The sequence below is a fragment of the Engystomops pustulosus genome, chromosome 10 (genome assembly GCF_040894005.1).
Source record: "Engystomops pustulosus chromosome 10, aEngPut4.maternal, whole genome shotgun sequence".
NCBI classification, from domain to species: domain Eukaryota; kingdom Metazoa; phylum Chordata; class Amphibia; order Anura; family Leptodactylidae; genus Engystomops; species Engystomops pustulosus.
Genome location: NC_092420.1, coordinates 66021462 through 66037329, shown reverse-complemented (window position 1 = coordinate 66037329; position 15868 = coordinate 66021462). Strand labels below are relative to the sequence as shown.

At 41.0% G+C, this 15868-nt stretch overlaps 1 protein-coding gene across 2 annotated transcripts in view; it reads left to right on the top strand.

The window, feature by feature from the left end:
- The window catches only part of TGFBR3 (transforming growth factor beta receptor 3), a 146467-nt gene that overhangs the window by 46819 nt on the left and 83780 nt on the right, over window positions 1-15868 (top strand). The gene's annotated exons all lie outside the window — the stretch shown is intronic.

Below are 15868 nucleotides of genomic sequence, written 5' to 3'. Positions count from 1 at the left end.
TAGGCGACCCTGTCCAGTGATCAGTCTAAGACACACACAGCAGCCATCACTTTTTATTAAAGATCTGTCTGAGAGCCAGATGCAGCCAACACAATCTGCAGCAGCGCTGGACTCGACAACCGACAGGGCCGGACCCGACAACCTTCCGGCCCCCATACACAATGCTGTGTATAGGGACGGATAGGCGTGCCCGGCCACGGCCGGCCGGAAGCTGAATCCAGCGCTGCTCCGGCGGCCATGTTTGTTTACATGGCGCCCGGACCGGAGTGACAGCAGCGCTGGATACCGGAGGGCACCGGAAGGTAAGTACATCTTTATTTTTTTTAAGCAGCCCTGTCCCGGCCACTTTTAGCTTTTTTTCAAGAACTCGGACAACCCCTTTAATTCATTTTTAATACCTCAACATTTTACTGTGTAATACACATGTATAGAGAATTTAATTTCTGCATCCAATCTTTACAGATGCCCAATGACTAAAAATTTTAAGATTAATCTCTTGAATATCTAAGATTATCTTGACAAATGTGATCTTAGATTGTAGAAATTTCAACACATTAAACTTCTCTCTATATTGTTGTTCCATTTTTGTATCATATGTTTTATTTTGCTTTTGCACTTTTTGTTCTATTGGCAAAAGTCCAGAAACTCTTTAATAAGAAAAAAAATTTGACCAGCGCTCTAGACAAGTGTTCTCTAACCCCGGGTTCTCAGGCCAGTTTTGGGCCCGGGATTGTTTAGTCCCAGGCCACAGGAGATGGAAGAGGCAGAAGTGACAGCTGACTAAAATTGGTTTGGGCAGTGGGGGGCGTGTGGAGCAGAATCACTACTGCCAGGTGCCTCTACCAATCCTTCCACCGAGAGATTCTCCTGCCTCATCCTACGGTGCCCCCCAGTAACCACCACACTCTCACCACCACTGTTCTCACCCCACAAACCACCAGGCCGCTTTCTCACCATTCCCATGGAAAATGGGGAGACTAGAGTACTTCATACTCTACTGGTCCCTGGGCCAAAAAAAGGTTGGAGACCTCTGCTCTGGACAATCACACATGGTGTCACTAATTGGTATCAGCGCTGTCACATACTAATGGATTGAATTTTGAAGATAATCTTTCCAATCTTTCCGACACAGAATTGCAATACAATTCTTTATGCCAGAAACAAATTGTAGATCTTTGAAAACCTTTAAAGGAAATCTACCATCAAAATCCATCATGATAAATCCGGGGCACTTAGTCATAGATCCACGCACAGTGACTGTGGAATTTTTGTTATATTTGTAATACATGGCCTGTTTTCTTCTAAAAGCAACTTTTAAAATTATGCTAAGGAACCTGAAGGTCTCCTGGGTTGTTACCAGACCCACTATTTGCTGTAGCCTCACAAGATGTTACAGTGGGCAGGAAAACTCCACCCCTCCCATTGTGTGCTAAAATTCCATGCTGCTGTGAGATTACATTAAGGAGAAGGGTAGGGGAAGTGTTAAGGAAGCAAGATGGAGGGTGAGACATGCTCCTGCACAGTGTAACAGCTTGTGAAGCTACAGCACAGAGGGGCTCTGTAAACGCTCCCACCCCTGGAGGAGATTACCACAGTAACGGTGCCTGGATCTATGAGTAAGTGTCCCTGGTTTGTCATGATGGAATTTGATGGTAGAATTCCTTTAAGGAAATTAATTATAAGCAAAACACATTTATTTTTGTTTAAGCTTCAACATTTTAAAATGAGGAAATATTTCTGGAACGTAATCCAGTGTATGGGATAATCTATTGACACCAAATTACTGAATTTTCTTCACCAACTTCTTTTGAGTGCCGGTCCACTTTAAGAGGCCATGTTCATGTTCGGAGGACGATTTTACTAAATGTGTTGCAGATTATGGCCGAATGCTCCAGGCTACATGCCATGATTACTATAAACAAATATTTAAGTTCAAATTCTTTCACCCTTGTGAAGCAAAGTTAACTTATATCTTCTGGAGATTGCATTTTTGTCTCGGGCTCTCTTGCTGACTGCAGCATTTTGCATGAGGAGAATAATTGCTCATGTAAGAAGGGTTCGCGGAGGGAGGGCAGTAAAGAATTTTATTATGACGGTGCAGACTGTTAATTCTCTTCTATCCCCTTTTAATTATCGTTGCAGAAAACTTTGAATAACATTTTAAATCAATTTAAGATGTGTCCCGACAGTGAAATGCCACACAGAAACAATTCCTGATAGTGTAACCTTCCTAAAGATGAGACCTTATGCTGTGCTAGCACTTTTTGGATGCATTATATTGGTCATTTAATCGGCCATTTGTTTCAATAACACAACCCCTGTTCATATGACCCATTGGAACATGTGGATGTCCAGCTTTCAACGCTCCCAGAGTGGAAGTCTAGTCCATATGAATGTCTCCAATTTTGTATATCACATTCGTTCATTTAATTTGGCATCATGTAAAACCATATTTTCCCGATGGCTCCAGCCGAATCTGTCTCTGATGTTTAATTAGGTTTGCAAAGCAGGACTAGAGAGGCTTATCCTTATTATATCTACAGGGCAGAATCTACTTGGTTTAGGTAGTCACGTGTCTCCCATAGGGACATGGGCTCCTGGCGGCGCACAAGTTTCCTTGAGGACACAATCTAAATGGATTGTCACTGATGGGACTAGTCTATAATAAGGTTCTCAGGACTAACATTCATGGCATTGGCAGCATGGTGGCTGAGTGGTTAGTACTACAGCCTTGCAGCACTGTGGACCTGGGTTCAAGTCCCAGGGTCAACATCTGCAAAGAGTTTGTATGCTCTCTCTGTATTTGCATGGGTTTCCTCCGGGTCCTCCGGTTTCCTCCCACACTCAAAAACATACTGGTAGGATGATTAGATTTTGATCCCCATGGGGGCAGAGACCGATTTGGCAAGCTCAGTGCAGCACTGCGTAATCTGTGTACGCTCTATAAATAAAGGAATTATTATTGTTGTGAAAAGGCTTTGACTGTTTCCCCCTTTTGGTTGTGCTCACCTTCTCTGGTTGGCTGTTCACACCAAAATCAGTAAGTTTGGCTATACTTTCATCCGATGTTTATGGCACACTTGTAGTATAGGCATGAGCCTTTAATTCAGGAAAGATGCGTGTGCTGCTGTTTGGGCTACAACAACAATCTAGACTGATAGATTTTACCAAATAATCAGCTTTGTACGCAGGATTAGCCAAGAAAGGGTTTTAGTCTGTAAAAGTAAACAGTGAAAGTTTCCAGTTGCTGACAACATCTTGAAAGTTACGAGGACTTGAAATGCAATTAAAACACTGTGATTAATCTGTATTTGCATAAGACTGGACAACCCTTTCAAGTAATTACATTAGCCAACTTTTTCCTTCTCTTCCTTGGCTTTTTACTTTTTAGAAGGGTTTCCTGGGATTTAAAAGGTTTCTGAATTAAAGGATGAGGCTGAACGAGTGAGTGCTTCATCTCCAGGGCTCTCTGATTAGCACAATGAAGAGGCTTATTTAAGTCTCTGAAAGGTAAATTTGATCATTTTCACATGACTTGGAGGATATTTTGTATAGGTAAATGGGTGGAATTTCACATAAAAGAGGGAATTCTAGAAAGGACATTTCATACCCTATCCGAGGGGACTAGTTGTTTAGTGGGATTAAGTCTTATGGCAGGTTCCCTTTAAGTCCCAGAGAACCCTATTCAAAATAATTCAAAATTATCCACAGATGTTTTATGACTTGAAACCACTTTTACTGTAGCCCCTTTAATTTTCGTATGAGGAGCATAGTTTACAAACCCAACAAGTCTTTTGTTTTCTTCTGATTGCTTATGTTGAACTCTGTCATCTGTCATTACACTCTCCCATTTCCTGTTCAACAATATACCTTTCCAGAAAATTCTTACAAGAATAGACTTTTGTTATAAGAAGCTCGTGTCCAGAACTACCTCTTCCTGCGTTCATCTCTTTCTCCTGTATAGAAACATTCATTAAGCCATAAACCCCCAACCTCTTCCCTTTCCTTGTAATACAATACTCTGAAAAAGATTTCTAAATAGTCCAGGAAGCCCCAGAGATCTACTGGCGGCAGCAATGAAAATAGGATGATAAACAACCAGAGCAGGACCACAACTGTACTTTGGGGATGAGGCATTTTAAAGCAGATCGAATGTTATCTTTCTGATCCTTGCAAAAGTTGGTGACCTCCATGACCTTTAAGCTTGGACAGAAATCAATCCCACTTCATGTTGAAAACAGATAAGTGGTTTCCTGATGTCTGCTGGCTCTAGCAACCCTGGACGTGCATGTGTTTACAACAGAATACCTTGATCTGTTTGTAGACTGAAAATAGACTCATGTCTTCGGGTCACAGGATATTTCGCTTGTTTGCTAGGTACCTATCCTAATGATAGGCCAGAAATATTTAACCGCCTTTAACAGTCACATGTAGACTTTTGCAGATTTGTTAATTTTGAGGCAAACTGCACTTCTTGCCTCACTAGTGTGCAGAGTGCATCAGATTAATGAAGACTGGCGCAAGGTCCTCAATAATCTGTTGCGCCTAAAACGCTTAAAATGAGTCAACCAGTTTACCGGGTGTGTGCCAGAATTATGCCAGACTTGCCGACAAAAATGTGGCGTCCACTGCGAATACGCATCGGAACACTCCTTTAGGTGCACAGTATTGTGTTGTGGTGGACATTGCACTGCTGGACACAATACTGTCGGAAAGGCTACATAAATACACGTGCAAGCAGTTTGAATAATAAAACCGGGCCATGAAAAATATTGAACACCATTTTACTAGAATTTGTATGACAAAAATATATCATCAAGTTATCTGAAAAGAATTCATGTCATAGGAATAAAGCAGAAGCTGCACTAGAGTTGACCATGGCCCATGGAGATGGCCCTGTTTTTATGCCAGACACCTGAAACAGGTGGAATAAAATAAAGATAGGAAGAAAGTAGTGGGAACAAGTGTAATGATAGTTTATACCAGGGTTAGGGGGGTTTGTAATTTGTAATTGCAGGAAACTCACTTTTGGCCCAATGTATCATAGCTTGTGTGAAAGTTTTTGGCATAAAAGACGTAGAAGAATAGCAACTCCTAGTACACACCACAAAATTTGCAGCTTATTGCCCCTTTTACCCTATGCACACTACTCTTTTCTTTTTTAATTCTGGAAGATGCTTAATTGATCTAAATAATTTACATTTTGAAAAAAAAAATTGTATAGTGAAGCTCCCTGGATACATTACTTTAGTCCCAGGTTGCAATGATCAGCTGCAAGGTGTCTGTAATGTATTGATAATTCTTGTTTCCATGGCAGACTTGTCACAGAGACAGAATATTTTTTTTTAGAGTTACAATTATAAAATATACCAATTCTGACTTAAATACAAAGTCAACTTAAGTACAAACTTAATGAACCTATCTTGTAACTCGTAGACTGCCTGTATACAGAATATCATGGCTTAGATAGGTGCCCCGTGTTTAGGATTAATCTATGTTTGTTAATAACATCTTATATTGTCCTCAAGGTGAGGTGACAAGTAGTTATTGTAAAGTATTCTTTCACTGGTTCTCCCGTGATCCCTGTCTCGGATCGCGGGCGCACCCGTGTCCCAGTGTGTGCCGTTGGTCCCCACCAGAACTTGCCTCCCCTGGCTCCAGCGGCGGCCTCTCTGGATCTTGCGGCTCGGTGCACGCGTCGGCTCACAAAGATTTAAAGGGCCAGTGTGCCGATAATTGGCGCTGGCCTGCCTTAAGTTCCTGCCCCTTCCTGTGAACCTTGCCGGATCTTTGTGCCTCACAGCCTGAGAGAAAGCTTCCTAGCGAGTATTCCTGTTTCCCTGTGTATTCCTGCTCCTGAGTCCTGTGTTGCCGTGTTACCGGAGTTCCTCCGTGTTGCTGTGTTCCTGTGTCCCGTGTGCCTGTGTTCCCGTTCCCATCTGCCTGGACCTCCTGTTGCTGACCCCGTATTGGACTTGACCCTGCATTTCTGCCGCCTGCCCTGACCCTGTGCGTGGACCCGACCACGAGACTGTCTTCGGTTAAGGTACCTCGACCTTGGCTTCCACCGCGGACTAGTCTCACCTGTGGAACGACCTGGTGGTACCCTGCAGCAGCAAGTCCAACCCTTGGCGGTGGGCTCTGGTGAAGACCAGGTGCCACTTAGACTCCGGTCCGAGGTGGAAGCCAAGGTGACGCATCCCGAATCCTGACATATTCACAAATCACTTGTGGAAGTTTTGACTGTGAGTTACAATGTAATTTAGATTCTACTTTGCAAAGCCGTCCAGTATCATCCATTTTTTTCCTTTACCTTCATTAAACTAAATGTTCTTTTGGCCCATGACTATAGCTCTCTAGGGTTCCAAAAAATGGTTTGGATTATTTCTATTGTTTAAACGTATACAATGCCTTTATTATTCCTATTCAGTAATTTGTTACATATGTTAGGTGTTGTTTGAATTAATAGTTAATTGACATTTATTTTGTTTTTCTTGCATAGTTTTTCTGGCTTCTTTTCATGTTTTCATTCTGTTTTAACCCTAAACACATGATAGTCTTTTAATGTAAAAAACAATATGTGCAGATGTGGTTGTATTTTTGTAACGATTCATAGCAAATTCCTTGAGTTTTTTTTTATCCATGTTCTCCTCCACTGATGTGAAAAGTTTATGCATTTTGTACTTATTTAGTAGATTTTAAAGGAATTGTCCATTTCCTGCTTGTGGCATTGATCAGTGCAGAAGTTTCAGGCAATTACCCATCAGATGTTGGGTACATTGTGGTCATAAAGGGATAGACATGGTCAGCAACAATACTCAGGTAGGCTGTGGCGTTGCAACGACGCTCAATTGGTACCAAGGGGCCCAAAGAGTGCCAAGAAAATATTCCCCACACCATGACACCACCACCAGCAGCCTGAACCGTTGATACAAGGCAGGATGGATCCATGCTTTCATGTTGTTGACGCCAAATTCTGACCCTACCATCTGAATGTCGCAGCAGAAATCGAGACTCATCAGACCAGGCAACATTTTTCCAATCTTCTACTGTCCAATTTCGATGAGCTTGTGCAAATTGTATCCTCAGTTTCCTGTTCTTAGCTGAAAGGAGTGGCACCCGGTGTGGTCTTCTGCTGCTGTAGCCCACATGCCTCAAAGTTCGACGTACTGTGCGTTCAGAGATGCTCTTCTGCCTACCTTGGTTGTAACGGGTGGCGATTTGAGTCACTGTTGCCTTTCTATCAGCTCGAACCAGTCTGCCCATTCTCCTCTGACCTCTGGCATCAACAAGGCATTTCCGCCCACAGAACTGCCGCTCACTGGATGTTTTTTCTTTTTCGGACAATTCTCTGTAAACCCTAGAGATGGTTGTGTGTGAAAATCCCAGTAGATCAGCAGTTTCTGAAATACTCAGACCAGCCCTTCTGGCACCAACAACCATGCCACGTTCAAAGGCACTCAAATCACCTTTCTTCCCCATACTGATGCTCGGTTTGAACTGCAGGAGATTGTCTTGACCATGTCTACATGCCTAAATGCACTGAGTTGCTGCCATGTGATTGGCTGATTAGAAATTAAGTGTTAACGAGCAGTTGGACAGGTGTACCTAATAAAGTGGCCGGTGAGTGTATAATAAATATTTATATAAATTATAATTATTATGTAAATAATATTGATCCCCTATCCGTATGATCAGATGGATCGCAAGTTCCCCTAATACGCTATGGACTTTTGAGATTTGGGAATCCTGTCATTTGATCTGGAAGGCCCTTAGAGCTCTGTCCTGTGCTTCAATGACTTCGTTGGGGCTTTCAGATCAGCTTAAGGGTACATTCACACGCGGTATGCCCGCCGTGCGGGCATACCGCCGTGTGCTGGAGGTGAGGAGGAGGTGACCCCTCCTCCCTCCATAGGAAATAGCGGCACACGGCCGCACATCCGCCGAAAGATAGAGCTTGCTCTATCTTTTTGCGGTGTGCGGCCCGGATCGGTGCCACACATGTGTGGCACCAGAACCCCGCCGTGCCGCTATTGCCGTCTATGGGGACGTACATGCGGCCGCAAATTTGTGGCCACATGTACGGCCCCACAGACGGCAGTGCTATGGAGTAAATCTGGGGGACTTGCAATCCCTGATCATGGGGGCCAAGGGAGATTCCAATAGCCAAGCCAACTCATAATTATACAATTTATCATATGGGATAAATCTTATAAATAATTCTTAAAAGAATCTCAGTGCTCTTGGTTGACTTGCTCTCCTGAAGGACCTTCCCAGATGCTCTGGAATAAATTAATTGTCCTATTATCACTCTGCAAAGAATATTGTTTTCTAACTGCATCACAAACTCAATCAACTTCACGATCTGTTCTTAATTATCCTGTAAAGAGTGTGATAGGCAGCAGCTTGCGTCTACAGGGAATTCCATCTGGTTTACATTGCCTTCATTTCAGATATTTTACAGAACTTTCCCATATAGAACCACTTACTTTGCCAAATTTTTGTAACAAATGTTTAGATATACAATTTAAACATTCAATAGCCCCAGTTGGTTGTGATAAGTTTTACTAAAGGTCATCATCTGTACAGACGTTTATGTGCTCCCTAGGAATCCGGTGACCAATTCCTGCACTATTGGATATTCAGGACTTGTCAGAAAAGTTTAACCATCTCATCTGTAGGACATTATGGAATATTTAAACACCTCTAATACTTGCTTCTGGGGACAGCTGATACAGTCTGTCTCCTAATAATGTAACCTAAGACAATGTGAAGCATATTTCCCCAGTCAGAACTCTTAGATGTAGTAATGAATCAGGTTAGAACAGTTCCCTGATTATAGAGGACAGTTCTGGAATTTTTGTCCTGTCCCATCATGAATAAATCCCCTTAAAGGGGTATTCTCACCTGGGCGTTCACATTCAGTTTCACTAATCTTCCATTTATAAACATTTCTTCCATTGGATGTTATTAAAAAAAATGTTCCTGTGTGAAGATAATTTCTCATAAATGTAGTCATTCTGTCCCTTAGAAACGAGATGGCTTCCTCGGTTACGACCACGTCACACTCTGGCAGCGGGGGCCAGACATGAGCTATTGAGTCTTTTCTGACCTCCTGGATTCAGCAATCATTAGCACAGGACGGCTGTGGGACATGCAGTAAATCCCGGACATTTCATATACAAAAACAATTTGTTTCTTTGTGCAATCCCTGCAGCAGACGTGGCCGTATCCGAGGAAGCCATCTCGTTTCTAAGGGACAAAATGACTACATTTATGAGAAATTATCTTCACACAGGAACATTTTTTTTAATAACATCTAATTGAAGAAATGTTTATAAATGGAAGATTAGTGAAACTGAATGTGAATGCCCAGACGAGAATACCCCTTTAAATGGCTTCACCCTCTAGCAATTTGACTTGGAAGTGTTCATCTACTGAAGCCCCAAGTATGATGACCAGTCAGTACTGTGCAGAGATCGTGATTGTATCTTATTATATGGTATTACTTCCTTTAAATTCAATTTCATACAATTCAATTCAATTTTATGTAATGATGATTTAACGATTTTCTTATCGTCCTTGACTTATGCCAAAAAAGAAGCAAACCATGAATTCTTTAAAATGAATAAACTGCAATTACCTAAAACTAAGATCATCTGTCAAGTTCTGTCTAAGCAAAGTCACTTAACAAATGAAATGGATATGATGACATCAGACCCTACATAAACATACTTTGTTCTCGACTTAAAATCTTTATTTGCCTTTTTTTTTTTTTTTGCATTACTCACAGCTGCAGCGTCCCAAGTGTCAATAATGTTGGGAAATGTTAATGACGGCACCAAGTATGATTTAACGATGCGCTCCTTATTTGGAAATGCTAGCAGGAAAGGCTTTCTATAGGGAATTGACTCTCAAAATGGTAGACCTTGAAAACATTTGGAAAATGACGTCTTGCTTGAGGCCTCTCTATAACCCTGACTGCAAAAGTTGAGTTTCCTTGAAGTGGTGCAGCTGGTTGTACAGCGCAGTTAAGTTTACAGTGCACTTTTACTGTCCAACTGATAAAAGTCATTGTGGCAACACTTCCACCATAAAGGTGGTACTGTTATTTTTTATTTCATCTTAAGTTACGAGAGTTGAAGAGTGACAATTTTTAAAAACTTTTTTTAGGGTCAGAATCATAATTTTGTGCCTGAAATAATCGGTAATAAGGTGGTTATTAGGCAGAGCACACGGGTAATGAATGGGATTTGGAGTATTCTTCATAAGAAACTTTTGATTGGTATCTCAGTTACACAACGTGTTTCGGAATCTCAAAGGATTCCTTTTTCAAGTGTATAGGAATGGGTCAGCTAGACTCAACGGGCGCTGACCACCGGTAGGGAGTGTCAGCGACAATGATCACTGACTAAACTCCCTTTCTCAAAGATAGGAAGTGGGAAGAGGCTGAGAGCTCGGGTGTTTTCAGGCTTGCCAGAGCTGTCCAATAACTAAATAGATACCAATAAAAAGTTTCTTATGAAGAATACTCTGAATCCCATTCCCTACCAGTGTGCGCCACATTGACAACCACCTTACTACCGCATATATCTGATCCAGACCGGTGTGGCTATTGTGTTCTGAAGATCCAGTCGATTGACAACACCATATGGTACCTCCTTTATGCTTCCCACTAGTGTTGTGCCTGGTACTAGCACAACTTTGTCTGGTGAGCCTCATTCTAATCACCTCACCACAATCAAATTGGTCCTGCAAAATACTAATCTATGAGCACTTTCTGGTCTCTCCTTGTCCGCCTTTTCTATGTGCCTGGAATAATGAAAGGGGGCACAATAAACATTGACATACAGATGTAGCAAAGCTTAACTTGACTCGTAACATGGGGACAACACGGTAACACAGAGGGGCACATTTACTTACCTCTTCCTCGGAGTTCACCATAAGTGCACTGTCCAACCATAATGCACTGTGCCGTCATTACGATCATGCGCCCGATATCCTGCATGTGTCGCTTCCCCGCTCAGGTCCGACAGAGTTCCCCATCTTTTAAGTGGTGCATGTAAGTGCATGGCTTGCGCCACAATTGAAAAAGTTAAATCCTGCGCTCAGTCCGAATCAGTTGAATCTTCTGATGGCACGCCCCCCCCCCCAATTTGCATTGCATGGAAGCCAGCACAGCTGGAGCAAAAAACCATCGTGTGCACCAAAATCCCAGCACAGACACCTGTTAAATACTTGTCCAAGCCATGCAATCCCCTAAAAAGGTGAACAGCCTGACAAAAGTTAGCAAAGCGACGCTTTAAATGTAAATGTAAAAAGTAAGCCCCAGAGTGTTAAGTTGGCCTTTTCATTTGTTCTTCAACGACTTTTGTTTTTTTTAAATTATACTGGTGCAGAAGGTTTTATTAATGCAGAATAAAGGAAATGCATTTTCCCCAAAAAACATCCAAAGCTTTTATCAAGCTTTAGTGTTAAGTGGCTTGTTTCACAAAGATAGGAGCTTTGACTTCTAACGCCCTCACCATTCATTTTGCTGTCAAAATTTATGGTCCAATTTATGTTTTATGAAGCTGGTTGTACACACTAGATGTGGTCTGAATGTGGCCAATTATTCATATGTTTATACCAATGATCTGACCATCTCCAAGACTTCTCCAGAGCTGCACCAATTCTCTGAAATGCCCTACCCCAGTCTATTAGACTAATACCCAACCTCCATAGCTTCAAACTTGCTCTTAGAAACTCATTTATTTAGGCATCCCTATCACACTAGTTAACTTTCAAGCAACTTTAACTCTTTATTTACCAATTCTGGGTACTCCCCCTGTCTGTTATCCGCAAAATGCTTCTCTGCAGTCCCACTGACTTTGGACGTTGTATATAAGATGGTGGCTGATAGCTGGTTCCAGCAGTAGCATTTTTTATTTATTTATTTTTATTGCATTCCCTTATTAAAATGGCTGGACCATTATACAAGCTCTTTTGTCACTCCCTCATCCTCATAGACTGTAATCTCTTGCGAGCAGGGCCCTTAGTCCTATTGTTTCATATGACTGTTATTCATTTGTAATGTCTTATTTTATTTGTATGTATTGTATTTGATGGCACTATATAAATAAAGATTATTATTGAGAAATAATATGAATTTACTGCAATAAATATGGTTCAATACTTTGAAAAGTAAACAGGTGGTCTAGTATGTTCCTATTTTATCAATAGCTACAGCATCAAGACCATGTTCTACCTGATCATACCAAATTTTGCTGTATTAGTTTATTCTTGAAAAAAGTTGACTCAGATTATACTAGATCTTTCAAAATCCAGGTCAAGAAGTGATTGCAGGTTCTACATCTTCAGAATGAACTTTGGAAATCTGGATTGTTCCATGGTTGTTGTGGGCTGTGAGCAGACAGTGTGTCCCAGCCAGTTGGAACTCAACTTCAACCGTTTTATATGTTCTTCCAGAAAATAAAAAATAATGATGTGCAGGCTGGGTCTCGTCCTGTCTGTGATACTCAGAAATGTTCTAATAAAAAAAAAAATTGGAGAGTTAATAAATTGTTTTCCAATTCTTCAAGCATAATTCACTTAACACGCAATGCATTTCAAGAACTGTAATTTTTTTATATGACAGCTAGGGAAATATAACAGCTCCGCTGATAGAGTCCTGTAAGCATCTGTATGGATGTAGGTTGCTAAAAACAAACTCCATACACGGTCTTTGTGATGTTTTTATTCATTATATATTAGAGGTATATCAGTGGCCCCCAAGTATAGAAATGTTTCTGCTCGGATACTACAAATCTATTAAGAATTGAGTAACATCTAACGGAAGTGCTTAGCCAACAGAGTATAGATGTACATACCAGGATCTTCATCCATCCTGACATATTCACTTTGTGAACATTCAGAACATAATTTCCCTTCCATTATATTTCATTGTTCCCAAGTTGGATGTGTTTATGGGTTATCTAGTTTAGAAAAAAGTTAAGAATATTCGTAATCTATAGGAAGTATGGCTATCACATCAATGGCCCTCATCTTTTATCCAAAATGATGAAAGGCAACAAAATAGTCTCTATTCAAGTGGACAATCCCACAAGTCCAAGCATTACGGTATATGGACATACCATTGAGCTGAAAACATATCATGTAGTGCTTTATTGTGTAGGTATTTATGGTGTCAGCAATTTTAAATGTATGGCCAACTTACACTTATAATCACAAAAAAGGTTCAGCCAATCCTTGTCATTATTAGTGAGGGGGGTGGGGGCTAGGCATGTGCAGCTCATGAATTTCACTTCTATGTTGTTTCTGAAAACTATTACATCTTCTTGTCAAGCCAACTTTCCTCACAAGAGCTTACAGTCTGTGAATTTTTTACATTACAATATTCAGGCTTTGACTTAGTAAAAAAAACCTATTTTATAGTTTTTGCAAAGTTTCTGGAAATGTGATGCCCTATGTACTATGTAATAGAATATAACAGATATTTAGATGTAAATGGACTTATTACAACAGCTGCCGCATAAAGAACCAGCTCTTGACTAAAACAGACATTTGAGATTCCAGGGTTTACCAAGCTTCCAGATTGTAAAACATAACTATATGTGTCATACTGAGTGGTCTTCATGTCATGCATTAGGAGATGATTTCCACGGGTTATTAAATGACTTAGAAGTACTCCGTGATTTGTGTAGCGGCCAAGCAAGATTAAGATTATTAAAGTGTTTGCGCAAGTTTTATACTTTGCATTGAAAACTGCTTGCACATGCATTTATAAAGTTTCCGCGCTAGTTTTGTGTCGCTGCTGTACTAAGTCAGACAACACAGAAAAAAATATGCACTTAAATGGGTGTGTTACTACTTAGTCAGAGTTTGCGGCACATTTATTACTGACTTGCGACACAATTCTGCAGCATAACCAAAGTGCACCAAAAAAATGGTGAGACTTCTAGAGCAGTGCAGGGGGTGGCAGAGTAATGAAGACCGTGCCTGAATCAGTCAGGTTGTCTGACGACCATGCCCCCGGTTTGTGTTGCATGAAAGTCGGCGCGATTGCGGCAAAATCCGGTCGTGTGCGCTAAAAACCCATGTTAAATGCGGAGCTAATCGGAAATAGTCCTAAGTAAATGTGCCCCACTATGTTAAAGGTGCACCAAAAATGAGTGGTGAACTCTGTCGGAGAAGTGCAGAGGGCGCCAGTCTCATGAAGAATGGACGCCACAAATCATGAATCTAGCGCACTATGCACACTCCATAGTCATGGAACAAGGTAAGTAAAAAGGTTTTTATTTTAATAGCGGGCACAGAAGGACTAGCAAAAGTGTGATTTGGGACACTAAAACACCAATTTATAAGGACATGTGGTGGTTAAATGAACCAAATCGCCATGACAGGTGTCCCTAAATTGCCGTGACGTCTTGATAAACTTTGGTCCCTTTTATCTAATTTTTCAACACTTTTACAAAATCTTCCCTATAGTGTTTTTTTATTGATCTTGGATTAAATCGTATTGATGTACATCCTTTCTTCAGAAAGCTATGTAATACTTTTAAAACTGTAATATAGTTTCTGTTATAATTCAGTCCTCAGGCGTTGACGTTGGGGAGTCCCCAGGGTACGTACAAGATAGGTTTGTTCTTAAGTTGAATTTGTATGCAAGTCAAAACTGTATATTTTATAATTGTAGCTCCAGACAATTTTTTTTTGCCCCAGTGACAATTGGAGTTTCAAAATTTTTTGCTGTAATGGGACCAGGGATTATCAATAAAGCTTCATTACAGACACCTTACAGCTGATCATTGCAGCCTGGGACTAAAGTAACATCCAGAGAGCTTCACCAGAGGTCACAGGGGGCAGAGGGGTCCGTCTTTAACTAGGGTTCGTCTGTAAGTCGGGTGTCCGTAAGTAGGAACTGTGTATTGCAGGGCATATGAAATCATTGTTTTTTTTTCTCTGTGGGATAACGCACATGGGGAGCCTAGGTGTTGGGTGTTGTGATTGGATATAAGTAATAGGGTATGGGGTTGAAATTCCTGGAGAAACTAACAAAGCCCTGGAAACATAGAAAGTTCATCTGATAAATAGGTATCCTGAAAATCTGAAAAACAAAAGAATTTTAAGATCAGGTCTCAGACTCTAAACAATTCTGAGTGAATACTCTTTCCTGCTAAACCAAAACACAAGCAGGAAGTCCTTTAATCAGTCCTCATAGAAGAGGGGAGCGGGGTGTTATATGAGGGAAACAACAGGCAAATTCTGGACACATGAATGCACGTAACCTGCATGGGTAGACCTTCTTAGTCTTTCATCTTGATGTTAGAGATGACCTGAACGGTAATGGCTATATTAATCTTAAAGGAGTACCTAATAGATATGCAGAGAATGCAGATTATCAGTGTACTACCAGGATATCTAGACTGCTAGCATTACTACATAGTGGAAGTTCTAATGAAAAAACATTAAATCTATGTATTTGATATATGATACTTTCACTAAGGCATCTTCTTACTCTAGAGCAAAAGTCCAGCTTTGGAGTCACTTGAAGATTATATCACAGTCCACTGATAAACTCTAGACTTCTGTCTGCTGACAGGACGTGTTTGCAGGCGCAGGGAATTTTAAATATTTTACATCGCTGAAGGTTTTTGCTGAAATAGGTTATATAGGAGTAAGAGCTTTACATTATGGAATAGTGCTGAGCGGGTCCAGGTTTGAGTTCGGCTGGACCTTGTACGAAAGTTTGGTTTGGCTACCCCACCCACCACTATCACCTTGACACTGATAAACTGGCAAAGCAGCTAGTGGCATTTAAAGGATCAAACCCGTGTTCGGCGCCGGCACTGATCATGGGTATTAGTAG